Source organism: Cherax quadricarinatus, chromosome 2 (assembly GCF_038502225.1).
Source record: "Cherax quadricarinatus isolate ZL_2023a chromosome 2, ASM3850222v1, whole genome shotgun sequence".
Taxonomy (NCBI): Eukaryota; Metazoa; Arthropoda; class Malacostraca; order Decapoda; family Parastacidae; genus Cherax; species Cherax quadricarinatus.
In genome coordinates, this window is record NC_091293.1 from 76479337 (window position 1) to 76498115 (window position 18779).

An 18779-nucleotide genomic window follows, 5' to 3' on the forward strand; every position below is an offset into this window, starting at 1 on the left:
CCAGTGATGTAGTGAGGAGGAGGCTGGAGGCCAGTGATGTAGTGAGGAGGAGGCTGGAGGCCAGTGATGTAGTGAGGAGGAGGCTGGAGGCCAGTGATATGTTTGAGGGCAATGTGCGTACACAATGTTTTGCTTGTGTGCGCGCGCGCCTGCACGCTCCACTAGCACTCTACTTTCATTACCTGGAGTTTACCTGGAGAGAGTTCCGGGGGTCAACGCATTCGGGGCCCGGACTGTGACCAGGCCTCCTGGTGGATCAGAGCCTGATCAACCAGGCTGTTACTGCTGGCTGCACGCAAACCAACGTACGAGCCACAGCCCGGCTGATCAGGAACCGACTTTAGGTGCTTGTCCAGTGCCAGCTTGAAGACTGCCAGGGGTCTGTTGGTAATCCCCCTTATGTGTGCTGGGAGGCAGTTGAACAGTCTCGGGCCCCTGACACTTATTGTATGGTCTCTTAACGTGCTAGTGACACCCCTGCTTTTCATTGGGGGGATGTTGCATCGTCTGCAAAGTCTTTTGCTTTCGTAGTGAGTGATTTTCGTGTGCAAGTTCGGTACTAGTCCATCTAGGATTTTCCAGGTGTATATAATCATGTATCTCTCCCGGGTGCGTTCCAGGGAATACAGGTTTTGGAACCTCAAGCGCTCCCAGTAATTGAGGTGTTTTATCTCCGTTATGCGCGCTGTGAAGGTTCTCTGTACATTTTCTAGGTCAGCAATTTCACCTGCCTTGAAAGGTGCTGTTAGTGTGCAGCAATATTCCAGCCTAGCTAGAACAATGACCTGAAGAGTGTCATCATGGGCTTGGCCTCCCTAGTTTTGAAGGTTCTCATTATCCATCCTGTCATTTTTCTAGCAGATGCGATTGATACAATGTTATGGTCCTTGAAGGTGAGATCCTCCGACATGATCACTCCCAGGTCTTTGACGTTGGTGTTTCGCTCTATTTTGTGGCCAGAATTTGTTTTGTACTCTGATGAAGATTTAATTTCCTCGTGTTTACCATATCTGAGTAATTGAAATTTCACATCGTTGAACTTCATATTGTTTTCTGCAGCCCACTGAAAGATTTGGTTGATGTCCGCCTGGAGCCTTGCAGTGTCTGCAATGGAAGACACTGTCATGCAGATTCGGGTGTCATCTGTAAAGGAAGACACGGTGCTGTGGCTGACATCCTTGTCTATGTCAGATATGAGGATGAGGAGCAAGATGGGAGCGAGTACTGTGCCTTGTGGAACAGAGCTTTTCACCGTGCCTGCCTCGGACTTTACTCTGTTGACTACTACTCTCTGTGTTCTGTTAGTGAGGAAATTATAGATCCATCGACCGACTTTTCCTGTTATTCCTTTAGCACGCATTTTGTGCGCTATTACGCCATGGTCACACTTGTCGAAGGCTTTTGCAAAGTCTGTATATATTACATCTGCATTCTTTTTGTCTTCTAGTGCATCTAGAACCTTGTCGTAGTGATCCAATAGTTGAGACAGACAGGAGCGACCTGTTCTAAACCCATGTTGCCCTGGGTTGTGTAACTGATGGGTTTCTAGATGGGTGGTGATCTTGCTTCTTAGGACTCTTTCAAAGATTTTTATGATATGGGATGTTAGTGTTATTGGTCTGTAGTTCTTTGCTGTTGCTTTACTGCCCCCTTTGTGGAGTGGGGCTATGTCTGTTGTTTTTAGTAACTGTGGGACGACCCCCGTGTCCATGCTCCCTCTCCATAGGATGGAAAAGGCTCGTGATAGGGGCTTCTTGCAGTTCTTGATGAACACAGAGTTCCATGAGTCTGGCCCTGGGGCAGAGTGCATGGGCATGTCATTTATCGCCTGTTCGAAGTCATTTGGCATCAGGATAACATCAGATAGGGTTGTGTTAACCAAATTCTGTGGCTCTCTCATAAAAAATTCATTTTGATCTTCGACTCTCAGTCTGGTTAGTGGCTTGCTAAAAACTGAGTCATATTGGCACTTGAGTAGCTCACTCATTTCCTTGCTGTCATCTGTGTAGGACCCATCTTGTTTAAGTAAGGGCCCAATACTGGACGTTGTTCTCGACTTTGATTTGGCATAAGAGAAGAAATACTTTGGTTTTTTTTCGATTTCATTTATGGCTTTTAGTTCTTCCCGCGATTCCTGACTCCTATAAGATTCCTTTAGCTTAAGTTCGATGTTTGCTATTTCTCTGACCAGTGTCTCCCTACGCATTTCAGATAGATTGACCTCTTTTAGCCGCTCTGTTATTCTTTTCCGTCGCCTGCAAAGAGAGCGCCTGTCTCTTTCTATTTTACATATACTCCTCCTTTTTCTTAAAGGAATAAGTCTTGTGCATACATCGAGTGCCATCAAGTTAATCTGTTCTAGGCATAAGTTGGGGTCTGTGTTGCATAGTATATCTTCCCAGCTTATATCGGTTAGGACTTGGTTTACTTGGTCCCACTTTATGTTTTTGTTACTGAAGTTGAATTTGGTGAATGCTCCCTCGTGACTAATCTCATTTTGTCGGTCTGGGGCTCTGCGCATACATGTCTGAACCTCAATTATGTTGTGATCTGAGTATATTGTTTTTGATATGGTGACATTTCTTATCAGATCATCATTGTTAGTGAAGATGAGGTCTAGTGTATTCTCCATTCTAGTAGGCTCTATTATTTGCTGGTTTAAATTGAATTTTGTGCAGAGATTTAAAAGCTCATGTGAGTGTGAGTTTTCATCAGAGCTGCCTCCTGGTGCTACTACTGCAACAATATTATTTGCTATATTCCTCCATTTTAGGTGCCTTAAGTTGAAATCCCCCAGGAGCAAGATGTTGGGTGCAGGAGCTGGAAGATTTTCCAGACAGAGGTCAATTTTTAACAGCTGTTCCTGGAATTGCTGGGATGTTGCATCTGGAGGCTTGTAGACTACCACAATGACTAGGTTTTGGTTCTCGACCTTTACTGCTAAAACTTCCACTACATCATTTGAGGCATTGAGCAGTTCTGTGCAAACAAGTGACTCTGCAATGTACAGGCCAACCACTCCCCCCCCTTTTGCCTGTTCACTGTCACATCTGTATAGGTTGTAACCTGGGATCCATATTTCGTTGTCCAAGTGATCCTTTATGTGGGTCCCAGTGAAAGCCGCAAACATTGCCTTTGCCTCTGCAAGCAGTCCATGGATGAAAGGTATTTTGTTGTTTGTTGCTGGCTTTAGACCCTGTATATTTGCAAAGAAGAATGTCATCGGACTGGTGGTATTGTTGGTACTGGGGGGGGATTTTTTTTCCGGCATTAGTATCTGTATCTGTTGGTTTGGAGTGGAGGCCATCGACTGTGGTTCCACTCCAGGAATGACTGGATTTGGTGTACAATTTCTGCCATTTCCTGCCAGTTTTTTTTCCTTCCTGGCACTAAAAAACCTCTCCCTCTTGAGTGGCTGTGGCTACCCAGGTTTTCCCATGGCCTGGATGTTTTGTATCTTTTTGTCCCCTTTAGATGGTGTGCCTGGCAATTTAAGTTATAGCACAGTCTTTCCTGTACTGAAGAGGTACACATTTCAGGGTGAAAAAGCTTACAGGAAGGGAGTTTGCATTTTCCTGTTGTCATATGGGCACGGCATTTTCTAGGGTGGTTATAGTTGCACGTCCCATCTGTTTTTCCAGATTTCCCATGTCTGCAGATACCAAGTGCATAGTATGTGCACAGGCTTGGTTTCCGTTTGCCTTGGGTTTCTGTGACTGTATTCCCTGTTGGTGCATGTTTACCTGTCTTATTCCTATCTTCCCTAGCACCAACAATGGAGCTCCCACCAGTTGTTTTTGGTAATATATCCTCACTATTGCTAGTGGAGTCCTCTTGTTTGCTATTTCCTGTTGTATTTCTTGTTTGCAATATTGGTTTTATCTTATCTTTGACTACACTTGTTTCCCCACTACGGCTCCTGTCCCCTATGAAGTCATTTATAGGCATTCCTTCTTGCGTATAATTCCCGACTACCTGGACAAAATCTCCAGCTTCACCATTACTGTCTCCCAGGACAGCACCTCCAGCTTCACCATTACTGTCTCCCAGGACAGCATCTCCAACTTCACCACTACTGTCTCCCAGGACAGCACCTCCAGCTTCACCATTTCTGTCTCCCAGGTTTTGTCAGTGTTAAGTGTAATTATTATTATTATTATAATCAAAAAGAAGCGCTAAGCCACAAGGGCTATACAGCGCTGATGTTAAGTGTAAGTTTATTGGCTGTCATCCAAGTCCATATTTTGAGCAGCTCCTCATTAACAATGGTGTTGAGGGTGGCAAGATTAGGGTGGGAGATGACATATGTCGTGTCGTCAGCAAAGAGAATGGGTTTCAGGTGTTGGGATATGTTTGGAAGATCATTGATGTAAATTAGGAAGAGCAGGGGTCCAAGGACACTTCCCTGCGGAACTCCAGTATCAAGTGGCCGTATTGATGAGGCTGTGTCTTTAATGGTGACATAATGATACCTATTAGAAAGGTAGGATTTAAAATATGCAAGCGCATGGCCTCTTATACCATAATGGTCAAGTTTGTGGAGTAGGATGCCGTGGTCTACTGTGTCAAACGCTTTTCTTAGGTCAAAAATTCCTAGCGGATATTCCTCATTTTCCAATGCTGTGTAAAGCAGGTCTAGCATTTTTATAATTGCATCATTAGTGCTTTCATTTTTCCTGAATCCAAATTGGCAGGGGTTGAGTATGTTTTGTGACGTTATAAATGAATATAGTCTCCTGTGCACGAGTTTCTCGAAGATTTTGGATAGCAATGGTAAGTTTGATATTGGCCTATAGTTGTTTACGTCTGTAGGGTCACCACCTTTATGTATTGGTGTAACCCTTGCTGTCTTGAGTAGTGTCGGGAAAGTGCTAGTTTCTAGTGACTTGTTAAAAAGTAATGTAATAGCATGCGAAAGGACATGGGCCACTCGCTTGTACAATAATGGTGGGACGTGAGACAGATTCCCCGAGTTATTTTCAAGTGACTTTATGATCGCGGTGACTTCCGTGGGCTCAGTTGGTACAAGATAGAAGGAATTTGGGAAATTCCCATCTAGGTAGTCCCCGGCACGGGCATTGGTACGTGGGATTTTACTGGCGAGATTAGATCCTATGTTTGAGAAGAAGTCGTTTATCTTGTTAGCTGTATCAGTGGGATGCAGTGGTGTTTCATGAGATTTAGTTAGAACAATATTCTTGTTTTTTTTCAAAGAAGATACACCAGCATTGACTGAAGCCAGTCACAAGACGCTTTAAAAACTTATCGAAATAATTCCGTGAATCCTGAAATCGTCTTAAATAACATTTATTAAAGTCACATGCACACGCCAACAGCTGCAGGAACCCTTTTCCTTGTGCAGTAAACCAACACTGAAAAGTTGAAGCCGACTGAAGGTCTTCTACTACAAAGTAAGTAAGTTTATTCAGGTATACACAAATACAGTTACATAGAATTATCATACATAACAGCATATGTGTAGAGAACCTGGGATAACCCAAAAAAGTCAGACAGAGTGACTTATTTCCATTGGGGTCCTTTTACCTTATTATTATAATATAAAGGTTATAATATTTTCTTATTATTTTATAATGAAGATAACATCTTATTATCATACTAAAAAGACTATCTACTACACGAGTGTCATTAAGACTATCTACTACACGAGGGTCATTACTAGGAATAAGGTAAAATTTACATGTATGTTAGCTAAAAAAATAGAAAATCATTCCCCTCCCTTTCTGTAGCTACATTCATCAGACACCTTTTGGCACTCTTCTTGAGCTGGTTCTTGCTATGACTGGCTTTGACATGTGCGGCAGTCTGTTCCATTCCTTTATTGCTGTACAATAAAAGGTGTTTGAAGCCTGGCCAATGACTGTGGGTACTACAAAGTTGTGCTCTCTCCCCCTAGTACTATGATTGCTTTGGCTCCCAGCCTTGACAAAATTGACAGCAAGATATTCTGGACACTATTTGTGAACAATTTTATAAACATGATTTAGCTTCAGTTGTTTTACTCTGTCTTCAACATTCAGCATATCCAACTGCTGTAATTCATTCTGGCCTACATGCTCTCTTGGACCCAGCCCCATGATGAATCTTACGATTTTGTTCTGGGTGATTTGCAGCCTATCTTTCATTTTTTTTTGTCGAGGCAGAGTACCACGAAGACCAAGCGTAATCCATATGGCATTGTATTAGGGCTAGACATAGGGTCCTGCGAGCCTCAGTAGGTAGACACTGTGCTTGTCTATACAGGAACTTCAGTCTGGCATTCGCTTTCTTTACTTCACTGTTCCCTATCAATTCTCCTGACATGCATGGGTCAAAGGGGATTCCCAGATATTTTACTGATGAAACCAAAGTGATGGATTCCCCATTACACTGGACATTAAAATTATTTACCCTTCTCAGTTTATGTTTCGTGCCAAAGAGAATGGCTTCAGTTTTCCCGAGGTGTAATGATAGTTTGTTGTCTACTAACCATTTGCTGCAGGACTCCAGTTCCAGTGTTAATACATTAGCTATATCTTGTGGGTCTTTACCTGACACTAACAGGGCACTGTCATCTGCATACAGTAGGAGTTTGCACTTGACACTGATAGGCATGTCATTGACATAACATAAGAATAATAAGGGACCCAGAATACTACCTTGGGGAACTCCACATGCTATCGGCAGGGGTTCTGATTCCGTTTTGTTGATTTTGACAATTTGTCTCTTGTTGCTAAGGTAGGACTTAAACCAGTCTACAGAACCTATACCGATAGCTTGAAGTTTCTTACATAATATATTGTGGTTGACAGTATCGAAGGCCTTTTGCAGGTCTAAGGTCTAATGACAGGAAGCTAAAACAATAAGATATAAATTACAAGATCATTCCCTAAAAGAAATATGGAAATTTTTAATAGATAATTAGTGACTGTGCAATAATTAATAATTACTAAAATAATATTATAAACGACCAAACAATTTAAGCACACAAAACTTCCTTTATGTTCAATTTAAGGTTATTATGTAGCAACTTTTCAATTCACTTGATAAATTATTGCACATTCATGGCCATTTAGTTTTCACAGAATATCTGTACATGTTCAAACGAAAAAGCTGGTTATATAAAAAGGAGTTATTTATTTCTAGTATGATAACCTGGATCTGTTACAATGTTCCAGAAAAAGTTTTATGTCAGTATCAGCATTACTGCGCAGATGTGGAGTGAACAATGGTATACACGAATGGCAATTACGTTCAGTAGGTTCAGGAACGTGAATAAGGGCATAGCGTGTTGCCTCAAGCCGAGAAATTAGAGCTGTCGGATCTCCTAATATGGAAAGCAACAGGTTGCTCCAAAGTTTGTCATTATACTTGGTGTTTTGTTTGTGCTTGTCTGTCTTGGCATGCTGGAGTTGACTTCACTGCTGTGCCACATAATATTTCTGTCACAGAACGAACAGAATCCACGAAATTAATCTTTCCCTTACCTTCACTGGCTGTGTTTCGGTTTATTAGGAGTCGATAAGTGAAAGCCAGGAGATACTATAGTGTTTTTTTTTTTTTTTTGCCACCCATCATTTTGCATTGAAGTCCAGTGTACGGCAACAACTGAACTATTCCATCATCAAGGTTTGAATGTAAGCCAGACCTGCCTAACATGGGCCAGTTCGCCTGCTTCATAGCCTCTACGTGCTTAGTGTTCACGGGACGACGGATCCTAACATGGATAACAATCTTTTAGCCATAACTTTGTAAACAATGACGTTTCCATACGTTTAAGGGATTGTATTGGTTGTGGCAATTATGGCAGTTTTGACAACTATCACCTCTGTCCCTGGTATAGGAAGTTTTGACCTCCCTGGTATAGGAAGTCAAAACCTCCCTGGTATAGGAAGTGTGTGTGATGAATGGTTTGAAAAACCGACAAGTTGAAGATTGAGACACTTATGCAGCATATGGGAATCTTTATTCAGGAAACGTTTCGCCACACAGTGGCTTCATCAGTCCAATACAAAGAGGAAGGCGTAAGGAGAGGAGGAGTATGAGGCAATCAGTCCCTCAGCCTGGAGTCGATGTGTTCAGTCCATCAATCTTGTAGAATGTACAGCATAGGGCCGTAGACGTGGCTTATATACTGTAGTGAGGTGACGTGAAGCAGGCGGAGGGGGGGGTCATAGTGGTACCATCCACTAGTCGAAGTAGGTCTTCGTCCAAAGGTTGAACAAGTGTTGGAGAATTCTTTGTAACAAGATCCCATGATGCTGCAGTGTCTGACAGTTGTGATGAATGGTTTGAAAATCCGACAAGTTGAAGATTGAGACACTTATGCAGCATATGGGAATCTTTATTCAGGAAATGTTTCGCCGCACAGTGGCTTCATCAGTCCAATACAAAGAGGAAGGCGTAAGGAGAGGAGGAGTACGAGGTAATCAGTCCCTCAGCCTGGAGTCGATGTGTTCAGTCCATCAATCTTGTAGAATGTACAGCATAGGGCCGTAGACGTAGACCTACTTCGACTAGTGGATGGTACCACTATGACCCCGCCTCCGCCTGCTTCACGTCACCTCACTACAGTATATAAGCCACGTCTACGGCCCTATGCTGTACATTCTACAAGATTGATGGACTGAACACATCGACTCCAGGCTGAGGGACTGATTACCTCATACTCCTCCTCTCCTTACGCCTTCCTCTTTGTATTGGACTGATGAAGCCACTGTGTGGCGAAACGTTTCCTGAATAAAGATTCCCATATGCTGCATTGGTATAGGAAGTCTTGACCTCTCTGGTATAGGAAGTCATAACCTCCCTGGTATTGGAAGTCTTGACCTCCATGGTATAGGAAGTCTTGACCTCCCTGGTTTAGGAAGTCATAACCTCCCTGGTATGGGGAGTCATAACCTCTCTGGTATGGGGAGTCATAACCTCCCTGGTATGGGAAGTCATAACCTCCCTGGTATGGGAAGTCATAACCTCCCTGGTATAGGAAGTCATAACCTCCCTGGTATAGGAAGTCATAACCTCCCTGGTATAGGAAGTCATAACCTCCCTGGTATAGGAAGTCATAACCTTCCTGGTATGGGAAGTTATAACCTCCCTGGTATAGGAAGTCATAACCTCCCTGGTATAGGAAGGCATAACCTCCCTGGTATAGGAAGGCATAACCTCCCTGGTATAGGAAGTCATAACCTCCCTGGTATGGGAAGTCATAACCTCCCTGGTATTGGAAGTCATAACCTTCTTGGTATGGGGAGTCATAACCTCCCTGGTATGGGAAGTCATAACCTCCCTGGTATAGGAATTCATAACCTCCCTGGTATAGGAAGTCATAACCTCCCTGGTATAGGAAGTCATAACCTTCCTGGTATAGGAAGTCATAACCTCCCTGGTATAGGAAGTCATAACCTCCCTGGTATAGGAAGTCATATCCTCCCTGGTATAGGAAGTCATAACCTCCCTGGTATAGGAAGTCATAACCTCCCTGGTATAAGAAGTCATAACCTCCCTGGCATGGCCTCTAACCAGTACCATCAGTGACATCGACGGAACTCAGTCTTCACCATAAATCTTAAACATGCAATAAAAAATTGTTGAAACAGTAAAAATGATCCACTATAGTTAATGGATCTGGAGTTTACAACACCAAAGTCGACACGAGAACATGTGAAATTAACATTATGTGAGTAGAAGATACAACAGCGAGATGAACCAGTAACAAGGGCATACCAGTACACACAGAGGTGTGAATTTACCAGTATATGCAATCCTTGTTTTAGGGATTAAAGAATTCTTGACCAGTAGTGAACAGGTTACAAGCAGCCTAAATAACCATCGTATAGTTGATAGGCTTTAAAATCAATTAATCAACCAGTCAAATGGTAAACTGGGTAGAAAGGCTCACTGCTCAGTACTGAAAAATCATAAGTGACAACGTTCCTCTGTGTCGAGTTTTATCAAGTCAACTGACTTGATAAAAACTGCACAGAAAGATACCTGGTCATAATGAAAGCTTACTGTTTTTTTTTTATTTGTTCAAAGGTTTTAAAGTATCACTTAAAAATAAACTATAGCAATAATTTGAAGATGTTGCATTCGTCACTTGCAAAATGCTACCACCAGATCCTTACCATAAATGTTTTATACTTTAAAAGACAACCAAAGGTTTAGTATCAGTGGCCAACTTTGTAAGATCATAGTGGCGCCTTTAACAGTGCATACTACCATTATCACCTGTATATAACACCACTATTAACACTTACAGAAGCACTACTACCACCAGGACATACTGTCACCATCACCAGTACTTACTATCACCATCGCACTGTATTAAACCACCATCACTATTAACGGCCTCAGCTCACTCACAGCAGACCCGGAGTTCAATCATGGACGAGTGGAAATGTTGGGCATGTTTCCTAGCACCTACTACCCCTGTTCACGTGCATGTAGTAAGTAGGTACCTGGGTGTCAGGAAACTTATCTCGATGGCATCTGGGGAGAGCTAGCGGACCCACATTGAAAGTAAGACGAGCAGTCCCCGATGACATTCTGAGTTTATTGAGTAATCCCGGGTACAAATCTTTATTACCAGTACAGAACATGTACCACAATCACCACCAGTATAGCCAGTACAACCAGTACAGCCCATACCACTCCTATCACCAGAAATGGAGAAAGCATCTATCACCATCTCCAGTAAAAAAAAACATATCACCATCACCAGTACACAATAAAGCATCACCAGTACACAATATACTATCACCATCACCAGTACACAATATACCACCACCATCACCAGCACACAATATACCACCACCATCACCAGTACACAATATACCACCATCACTAGTACACAATATACCATCACCATCACCAGTACACAATATACCATCACCATTACACAATATACCATCACCATTACTAGTACACAATATACCACCACCATTACTAGTACACAATATACCACCACCATAACTAGTACACAATATACCACCATCATCACCAGCACACAATGTACCACCACCATCACCAGTACACAATATACCACCACCATCACCAGTACACCATATACCACCACCATCACCAGTACACCATATACCACCACCATCACCAGTACACCATATACCACCACCATCACCAGTACACAATATACCACCACCATCACCAGTACACAATATACCACCACCATCACCAGTACACAATATACCACCACCATCACCAGTACACAATATACCACCACCATCACCAGTACACAATATACCACCACCATCACCAGTACACAATATACCACCACCATCACCAGTACACAACATACCACCACCATCACCAGTACACAATATACCACCACCATCACCAGTACACAACATACCACCACCATCACCAGTACACAACATACCACCACCATCACCAGTACACAACATACCACCACCATCACCAGTACACAATATACCACCACCGTCACCAGTACACAATATACCACCACCATCACCAGGACACAATATACCACCACCATCACCAGTACACAATATACCACCACCATCACCAGCACACAATATACCACCACCATCACCAGTACACAATATACCACCACCATCACCAGTACACAATATACCACCACCATCACCAGTACACAATATACCATCACCATCACCAGTACACAACATACCACCACCATCACCAGCACACAATATACCACCACCATCACCAGTACACAATATACCACCACCATCACCAGTACACAACATACTACCTGGAGTATACAAACATACAATGTGATACAGTCTAGTCTAGTTTAATTAAATACGTAAATTCCTCCATGTCAGAAATGAAGCTGAATTAATTCCATTGTCTAACCAAATTTTCCTGAGGGAATATTATTAATGCAAAAAAAATATATATATACGTACAATAACTAACACGTCTGAAATGTCGTCTAAATAACATTTTCATATTTTTTGGCCAATTATGGAAGTGAAACAGACGAAATATAATGAAAAGGTTAAGTGTATTTCTGACAGCGATGTTGCGTCATGAATGCGTCTCAGAACAACGTTGTTAAATTTATCAACTACGACGCTTGAGGAATGTTCGAGAGATGGTATTATATACAATATAACTTATTTAAATTTACAGGGTTAACCCGGTAAAGGGTTAAGCGGAAAACATGTTTTTTAAAAAAATGCAAAAAAAAAAAAAAAAATTCTACTTTTGTAGATCAATTAATTATGTTATGAAAGAAGAAGAAAGAGAGACAGGAAGAGGAGTGGTACATACGTCGGGAAGGTTACGAGTACTGATGGTGAAGGTGGAGAGTGGCAACACACACCCGACAACTACACTTACCAACACTACACTGTTGTGTAGTCGTCTGCTGGACCCACCACTACTGCACACAGCGACATCTCTTGCATAAACACATAACTTTCTCAGTAAACAGGCTATCAGCTGATCGTGTAAACAAACCAGGCAAGGGGACTCTTTAATAGTGAGGGACTCTAATATTAGTGTTGCTGGACCCTGTAACACTTGTCTTTATCCTCACCATCAGTGATAAATTCCTCTGCCTTCTCTGGAGGCTGGTTGTTACACACAGCCAACTGGACAACTGTTCCTGCTGACATTGATAATCTCTGCTGGTTTCTAGGCCTGGGGAAGACCGGTTGTTGACTCAAGTGCTGGGTCAAGAGCAAGAATTACATAGTAAGTTTATTTAAGATAAGCTTTCGTTCGGATTTTTAACCCCGGAGGGTTAGCCACTCAGGATAACCCAAGAATGGCAGTGCGTCTTAAGCTCCCGCTTCACACACGGAGGGTCCGGGTTCGATTCCCGGCGGGTGGAAACATTTCGACACGTTTCCTTACACCTGTTGTCCTGTTCACCTAGCAGTAAATAGGTACCTGGGTGTTAGTCGACTGGTGTGGGTCGCATCCTGGGGGACAAGATTAAGGACCCCAATGGAAATAAGACAGACAGTCCTCGATGACGCACTGACTTTCTTGGGTTATCCTGGGTGGCTAACCCTCCGGGGTTAAAAATCCGAACGAAATCTTATCTTATCTTATCTTATCTTACCCAGGATGCTACCCACACCAGTCGACTAACACCCAGGTACCTACTTGCTGCTAGGTGAACAGGACAACAGGTGTAAGGAAACGCGTCGAATGTTTCTACCCCGCCGGGAATCGAACCCGGGCACCCCGGTCCTTCTTGTGTGAAGCGAGAGCTTTGCCAGTCTGGCCACGTGGTCACCCATTTAGGTACAGGTTTACATAAATTACGATTATCATACATAGTAACATATAACTGACTCACGAAATCGTAATGACACGGTTGCAAACAAGACATACCACGGGCGGGGATAGAACCCAGTGGCTAACGAGACGGTCTGGAGTTTTGAGACTCTCTGATCGTGGGTTCTATTCCCACCCGTGGTATGGTTTGTTTGCAATCGTGTCATTACGATTTCGTGAGTCATGTTGACGGCTTTGAGGGGACTTGAGCTAGAGTTCGTCACGGCCACGCTAGCTGGAGATTCGTCTGTAAAAACTTGCATTTGTGGTCACAGTGGTGCCTATGTTAACCTTTATATTGTGTATAAATATACCTAGTTGGATGAATTTTATTGTGGCTAGCTGGTCCAGTGGCAAACGCGACGGTCTGGAGTTTCGAGACTCTCTGATCGCGGGTTCTAACCCCGCACGTGGTATGGTTTAATAGTAACATATATGTAAATTAACTAGGATAATCCGAAAAAGCCAGACAAAATGACTTATTTCCATTGATGTTCTGATAGAGTATGTTACATATAAAAAAAAACACGATTATACAGCGCATTTCGGCAGACTGAAGGTTAATCAAGCAATAAAGGCTCGCTGTATAACCCTGGTGGGTTTAGAGCATAGTTTTGATAGCAGATATGGAAAATTTTCTAGGGTGCTTACCTGTATGTACCTCAACATTATATACATACCAGTAATCTCATTGGGAGACAATCATATTGTTTACCGTAGTCACCCCGTGTAGACATGTGAGAAAACTTAACCACCCCTGGTCGCACCAAGTGGTCCCCTCGACCTCACAATCTTATCCATATCTATCCGAGACCAGTATGGATTGGGTAGCACCCACAAGTACGGTGCTACTAATTAATTGTGGACTGTATAGATTATATTAGTTTAGCTGAATGAAGGGGAGGGGGGTAGGATACACCTGGATACATCCGTCAAGGAAAACATTTGTACATAATCCCACTACTTACCAGATGTTCTCTGGTGGTCACTTGATGTAGCTGGATCACTCATAACCTATCTAATTATAACATACCACCACTGGCCAGTCTAAGGTTGCTATAACTAGAAGGGTTACTTAACTGTGGGTGATTGATATTCCTCATTTCTTGATTCACCATCTCATTTTCGATGTCCTGCTACACCGACACGATTCTCATTCCAGCAGGACGAGGTATCCGCTGGTTTGTCCTGCTTTAGACGTCGTGACTCAAGGAGTTTCCCTTTCCTCGTCTCGTTAACAACGAGGTCTAGCGTGTTCACTCGGAGCAAACGACTTATTTCACTTCACATATTCTCTTAACTTAGCGTTATTATCCTTAATTACATTACAATTCACAAGACGATTTAATGACTCAAATTATTATACACATTAGAGATCACTCCATTAAGATCTGAGACCGATGAGTGATGATTAAACCAAGGGTAATTTTCCCGGGGCTCAGTCCAGGACGACGCGTCAGTCACCCGCTCCTTCTCTTATCACACTTTTACCACTCTATTACTGTGGTCCCGTAAATCCCGTTCCCTCACTCTCCACCAGGAACAATTACGACACTTCTTATTATGAAATGAGGCCTATATTAATCCTTAGGCCACCGTGAACGTCAATTTCGTGGTTCCATGTTTTCTCAGCTTCCTCACCACCATTCAAAACAATACGCGCCCTCCCCCCCGCACATCCGCGCATGCGCAAAGGGAACTCTTGGTTCTACTCTTATTTTCAAATACATTTTTGACCCATATAGACACATTAAACACCTATTAGGCACTATAGTTTCGGAAAATCAAAAAATTTTCCACAGTAATAGTAATACGTAAAAGTTTTTGAAAGTTTAAATATAGTTATATGGAGGTAGGATAAATAAATATAACGAGTAATAATAATTAATAATAATAACCACTGTAATAACTCTTAAACTGTAGCAACATATGACATTGGTTCTGCCGGAATGTAGGTGAAATTAGAATGTTCCACTTTACCTGATTGCCAACATTATTCCTTTGTCTGTTTCCTTTCCTATTCCCATCCGAAATGTTTTGCATGACTGTGAGCTTTACCATGTATTATAAAACATACTGTATATAATGTAAGCCTGTGTAATTTCCTGGAAAATAAAGTTTATTCTTTATATATTTTATCCTGTAGTCCCGCAAATCCTGGCTCAATACGGCATTAATTGTGCTACTTCTCACAACCACAAGCAACCAGTAAGTTTATTCGGTACAGATACATATCAATACAGTTACATAACTTATCATGCATGGCAATATAGAGTCCAGAACAAGGCGCTCCACTTTATCACAGGCACCAGACTGAGGGACAAAGTCAGAATGGAAGATCTGCGCATCCAACAGGAGAGTGACGCAATAAATGTCAGGCTAGACAAACTAAAGACGATTAGATTAAACTAGATTTTGCCACCGATGTGGCTAGTTTATTGTGCACCCCATATCCATCCTGTGGACGGTAGCGCAGGAGCATATGGATACACAAAAGGCCTAGGAACTAGGCCCCAAAAGGGTTAACAGGTTTACATATGGATTTATATCTACAGTTCATTTATCTGTTACAAGCAAATTTAGGAAATTTGCTTAATATATCTGATATCTTATTTTCATTAATAATATATCTTGACATGTCACATCTGTCTATCTCTGTATTCCTCAGTAAGTGGACAATTAAGCACATAGTGTTCAAGACAGTGACCATATGCCTGATCACATAATTTGCATTTAGTTTGATCATCATCTGTGTGTCTCTCAAACTGCCAGAAGTACTGAGACAATTATATACCATGAAAAAACTCTATATAACAGACAGAGAAAGCCCTCCCCAACCATTAACACCACTGACTACATCATGAATGAACCCACTCACAGAATGTCCCTCCAACAAGGACCCCAATGGAAATAAGTCACTTTGCCTGACTTTTTGGGGGTTATCCTAGGTAATTTACACATATGTAGCTAGGTATGATAATTTATGTAACTGTTTACATGTGTACCTCTACCTGAATAATCTTACTTACCTACTTAACAAAGGGTCCGACGTTTTATTCACAAGAAGACTTCCCACCACCAAAGATTCTGAGTGATCTTCCTGAAGATACACAAGAATGTGCACGACCAGAGTCAATTTATGCCCATGATATATAAAACCAACCTTATTGTGGAGATGTTACATCTAATTAAACGAATCAAGTAACATCTGTAAACCTCCTATGGCAGGACACTGCCTCGGAAGCGATTGAACCGACCACCAGCTCCAGCAAGCGCCCCGCAGCCAACTTGCCTCTTGTGCAAAAAAATAAGGAAATAGCAAAAACTACAGATGCGACAGAGTGAACAGGCAAAAGGAGGGGGTTGGCCTGTATATCGCAGTCACTTATTTGCACAGAACTGCTTAATGCCTCAAATGATGTAGTGGAAGTTTTAGCAGTAAAGGTCGAGAACCAAAACCTAGTCATTGTGGTAGTCTACAAGCCTCCGGATGCAATGTCCCAACAATTCCAGGAACAGCTGTTGAAAATTGACCACTGTCTGGAAAATCTTCCGGCTCCTTCCCCCAACATCTTGCTCCTGGGGGATTTCAACTTAAGGCACCTAAAATGGAGGAATATAGGAAATAATGTTGTTGCAGTGATAACACCAGGAGGCAGCTCAGAAGAGAACTCACACTCACACAAGCTTTTAAATCTCTGCAAAAAATTCAACTTAAACCAGCAAATAATAAAGCCTACTAGACTGGAGAATACACTGGACCTCATCTTCACTAACAATGATGATCTGATACGAAATGTCACCATATCAAAAACAATATACTCGGATCACAACATAATCGAGGTTCAGACATGTATGCGCAGAGCCCCAGACCGACAAAATGAGATCAGTTACGAGGGAGCCTTCACCAAATTCAACTTCAGTAACAAGAACATAAAGTGGGACCAAGTAAACCAAGTCCTAAAGGATGTAAGCTGGGAAGATATACTAAGCAACACAGACCCCAACTTATGCCTAGAACAGATTAACTCGGTGGCACTCGATGTATGCTCAAGGCATATTCCTTTAAGAAAAAGGAGGAGTAAACGTAAAATAGAAAGAGACGGGCGTTCCCTTTACAGGGGACGGAAAAGAATAACAGAGCGGCTAAAAGAGGCCAATATATCTGAAATGCATAAGGAGACACTGGTCAGAGAAATTGCAAACATCGAACTAAAGCTAAAGGAATCTTATAGGAAACAGGAATCACGGGAAGAACTAAAAACCATAAATGAAATCGAAAGAAACCCAAAGTATTTCTTTTCTTATGCCAAATCAAAGTCGAGAACAACATTCAGCATTGGGCCCTACTTAAACAAGATGGGTCCTACACAGATGACAGCAAGGAAATGAGTGAGCTACTCAAGTCCCAATATGACTCAGTTTTTACTAAACCGCTAACCAGACTGAGAGTCGAAGATCTAAATGAATTTTTTATGAGAGAGCCACAAAATTTGGTAAACACAAGTCTTTCTGATGTTATCCTGACGCCAAATGACTTCGAACAGGCGATAAATGACATGCCCATGCACTCTGCCCCAGGACGTGCTGTCCTGGGAGACAGTAATGGTGAAGCTGGAGGTGCTGTCCTGGGAGACAGTAATGGTAAAGCTGGAGGTGCTGTCCTGGGAGACAGTAATGGTGAAGCTGGAGGTGCTGTCCTGGGAGACAGTAATGGTGAAGCTGGAGGTGCTGTCCTGGGAGACAGTAATGGTGAAGCTGGAGGTGCTGTCCTGACTGAGAGTCGAAGATCAAAATTAATTTTTTATGGGAGAGCCACAGAATTTGGTTAATACAAGCCTATCCGATGTTATCCTGACGCCAAATGACTTCGAACAGGCGATAAATGACATGCCCATGCACTCTGCCCAAGGGCCAGACTCATGGAACTCCGTGTTCATCAAGAACTGCAAGAAGCCCCTATCACGAGCCTTTACCATCCTATGGAGAGGGAGCATGGACACGGTGGTCGTCCCACAGTTTCTAAAAACAACAGACATAGCCCCACTCCACAAAGGGGGCAGTAAAGCAACAGCAAAGAACTACAGACCGATAGCACTAACATCCCATATCATAAAAATCTTTGAAAGGGTCCTAAGAAGCAAGATCACCACCCATCTAGAAACCCATCAGTTACACAACCCAGGACAACATGGGTTTAGAACAGGTCGCTCCTGTCTGTCTCAACTATTGGATCACTACGACAAGGTCCTAGATGCACTAGAAGACAAAAAGAATGCAGATGTAATATATACAGACTTTGCAAAAGCCTTCGACAAGTGTGACCATGGCGTAATAGCGCACAAAATGCGTGCTAAAGGAATAACAGGAAAAGTCGGTCGATGGATCTATAATTTCCTCACTAACAGAACACAGAGAGTAGTAGTCAACAGAGTAAAGTCCGAGGCAGCTACGGTGAAAAGCTCTGTTCCACAAGGCACAGTACTAGCTCC

General features: G+C 42.4%; 1 protein-coding gene across 1 annotated transcript in view; it reads right to left on the reverse strand.

The window, feature by feature from the left end:
* The window catches only part of Abca3 (ATP binding cassette subfamily A member 3), a 705605-nt gene extending 693285 nt beyond the window's left edge, over positions 1-12320 (reverse strand). The window contains exon 1 of the mRNA XM_070088958.1: positions 12271-12320. The gene's annotated coding sequence lies outside the window, so the exon portion shown is untranslated. The remainder of the gene's footprint in view (positions 1-12270) is intronic.
* Between the last annotated feature and the right edge of the window lie 6459 nt (positions 12321-18779).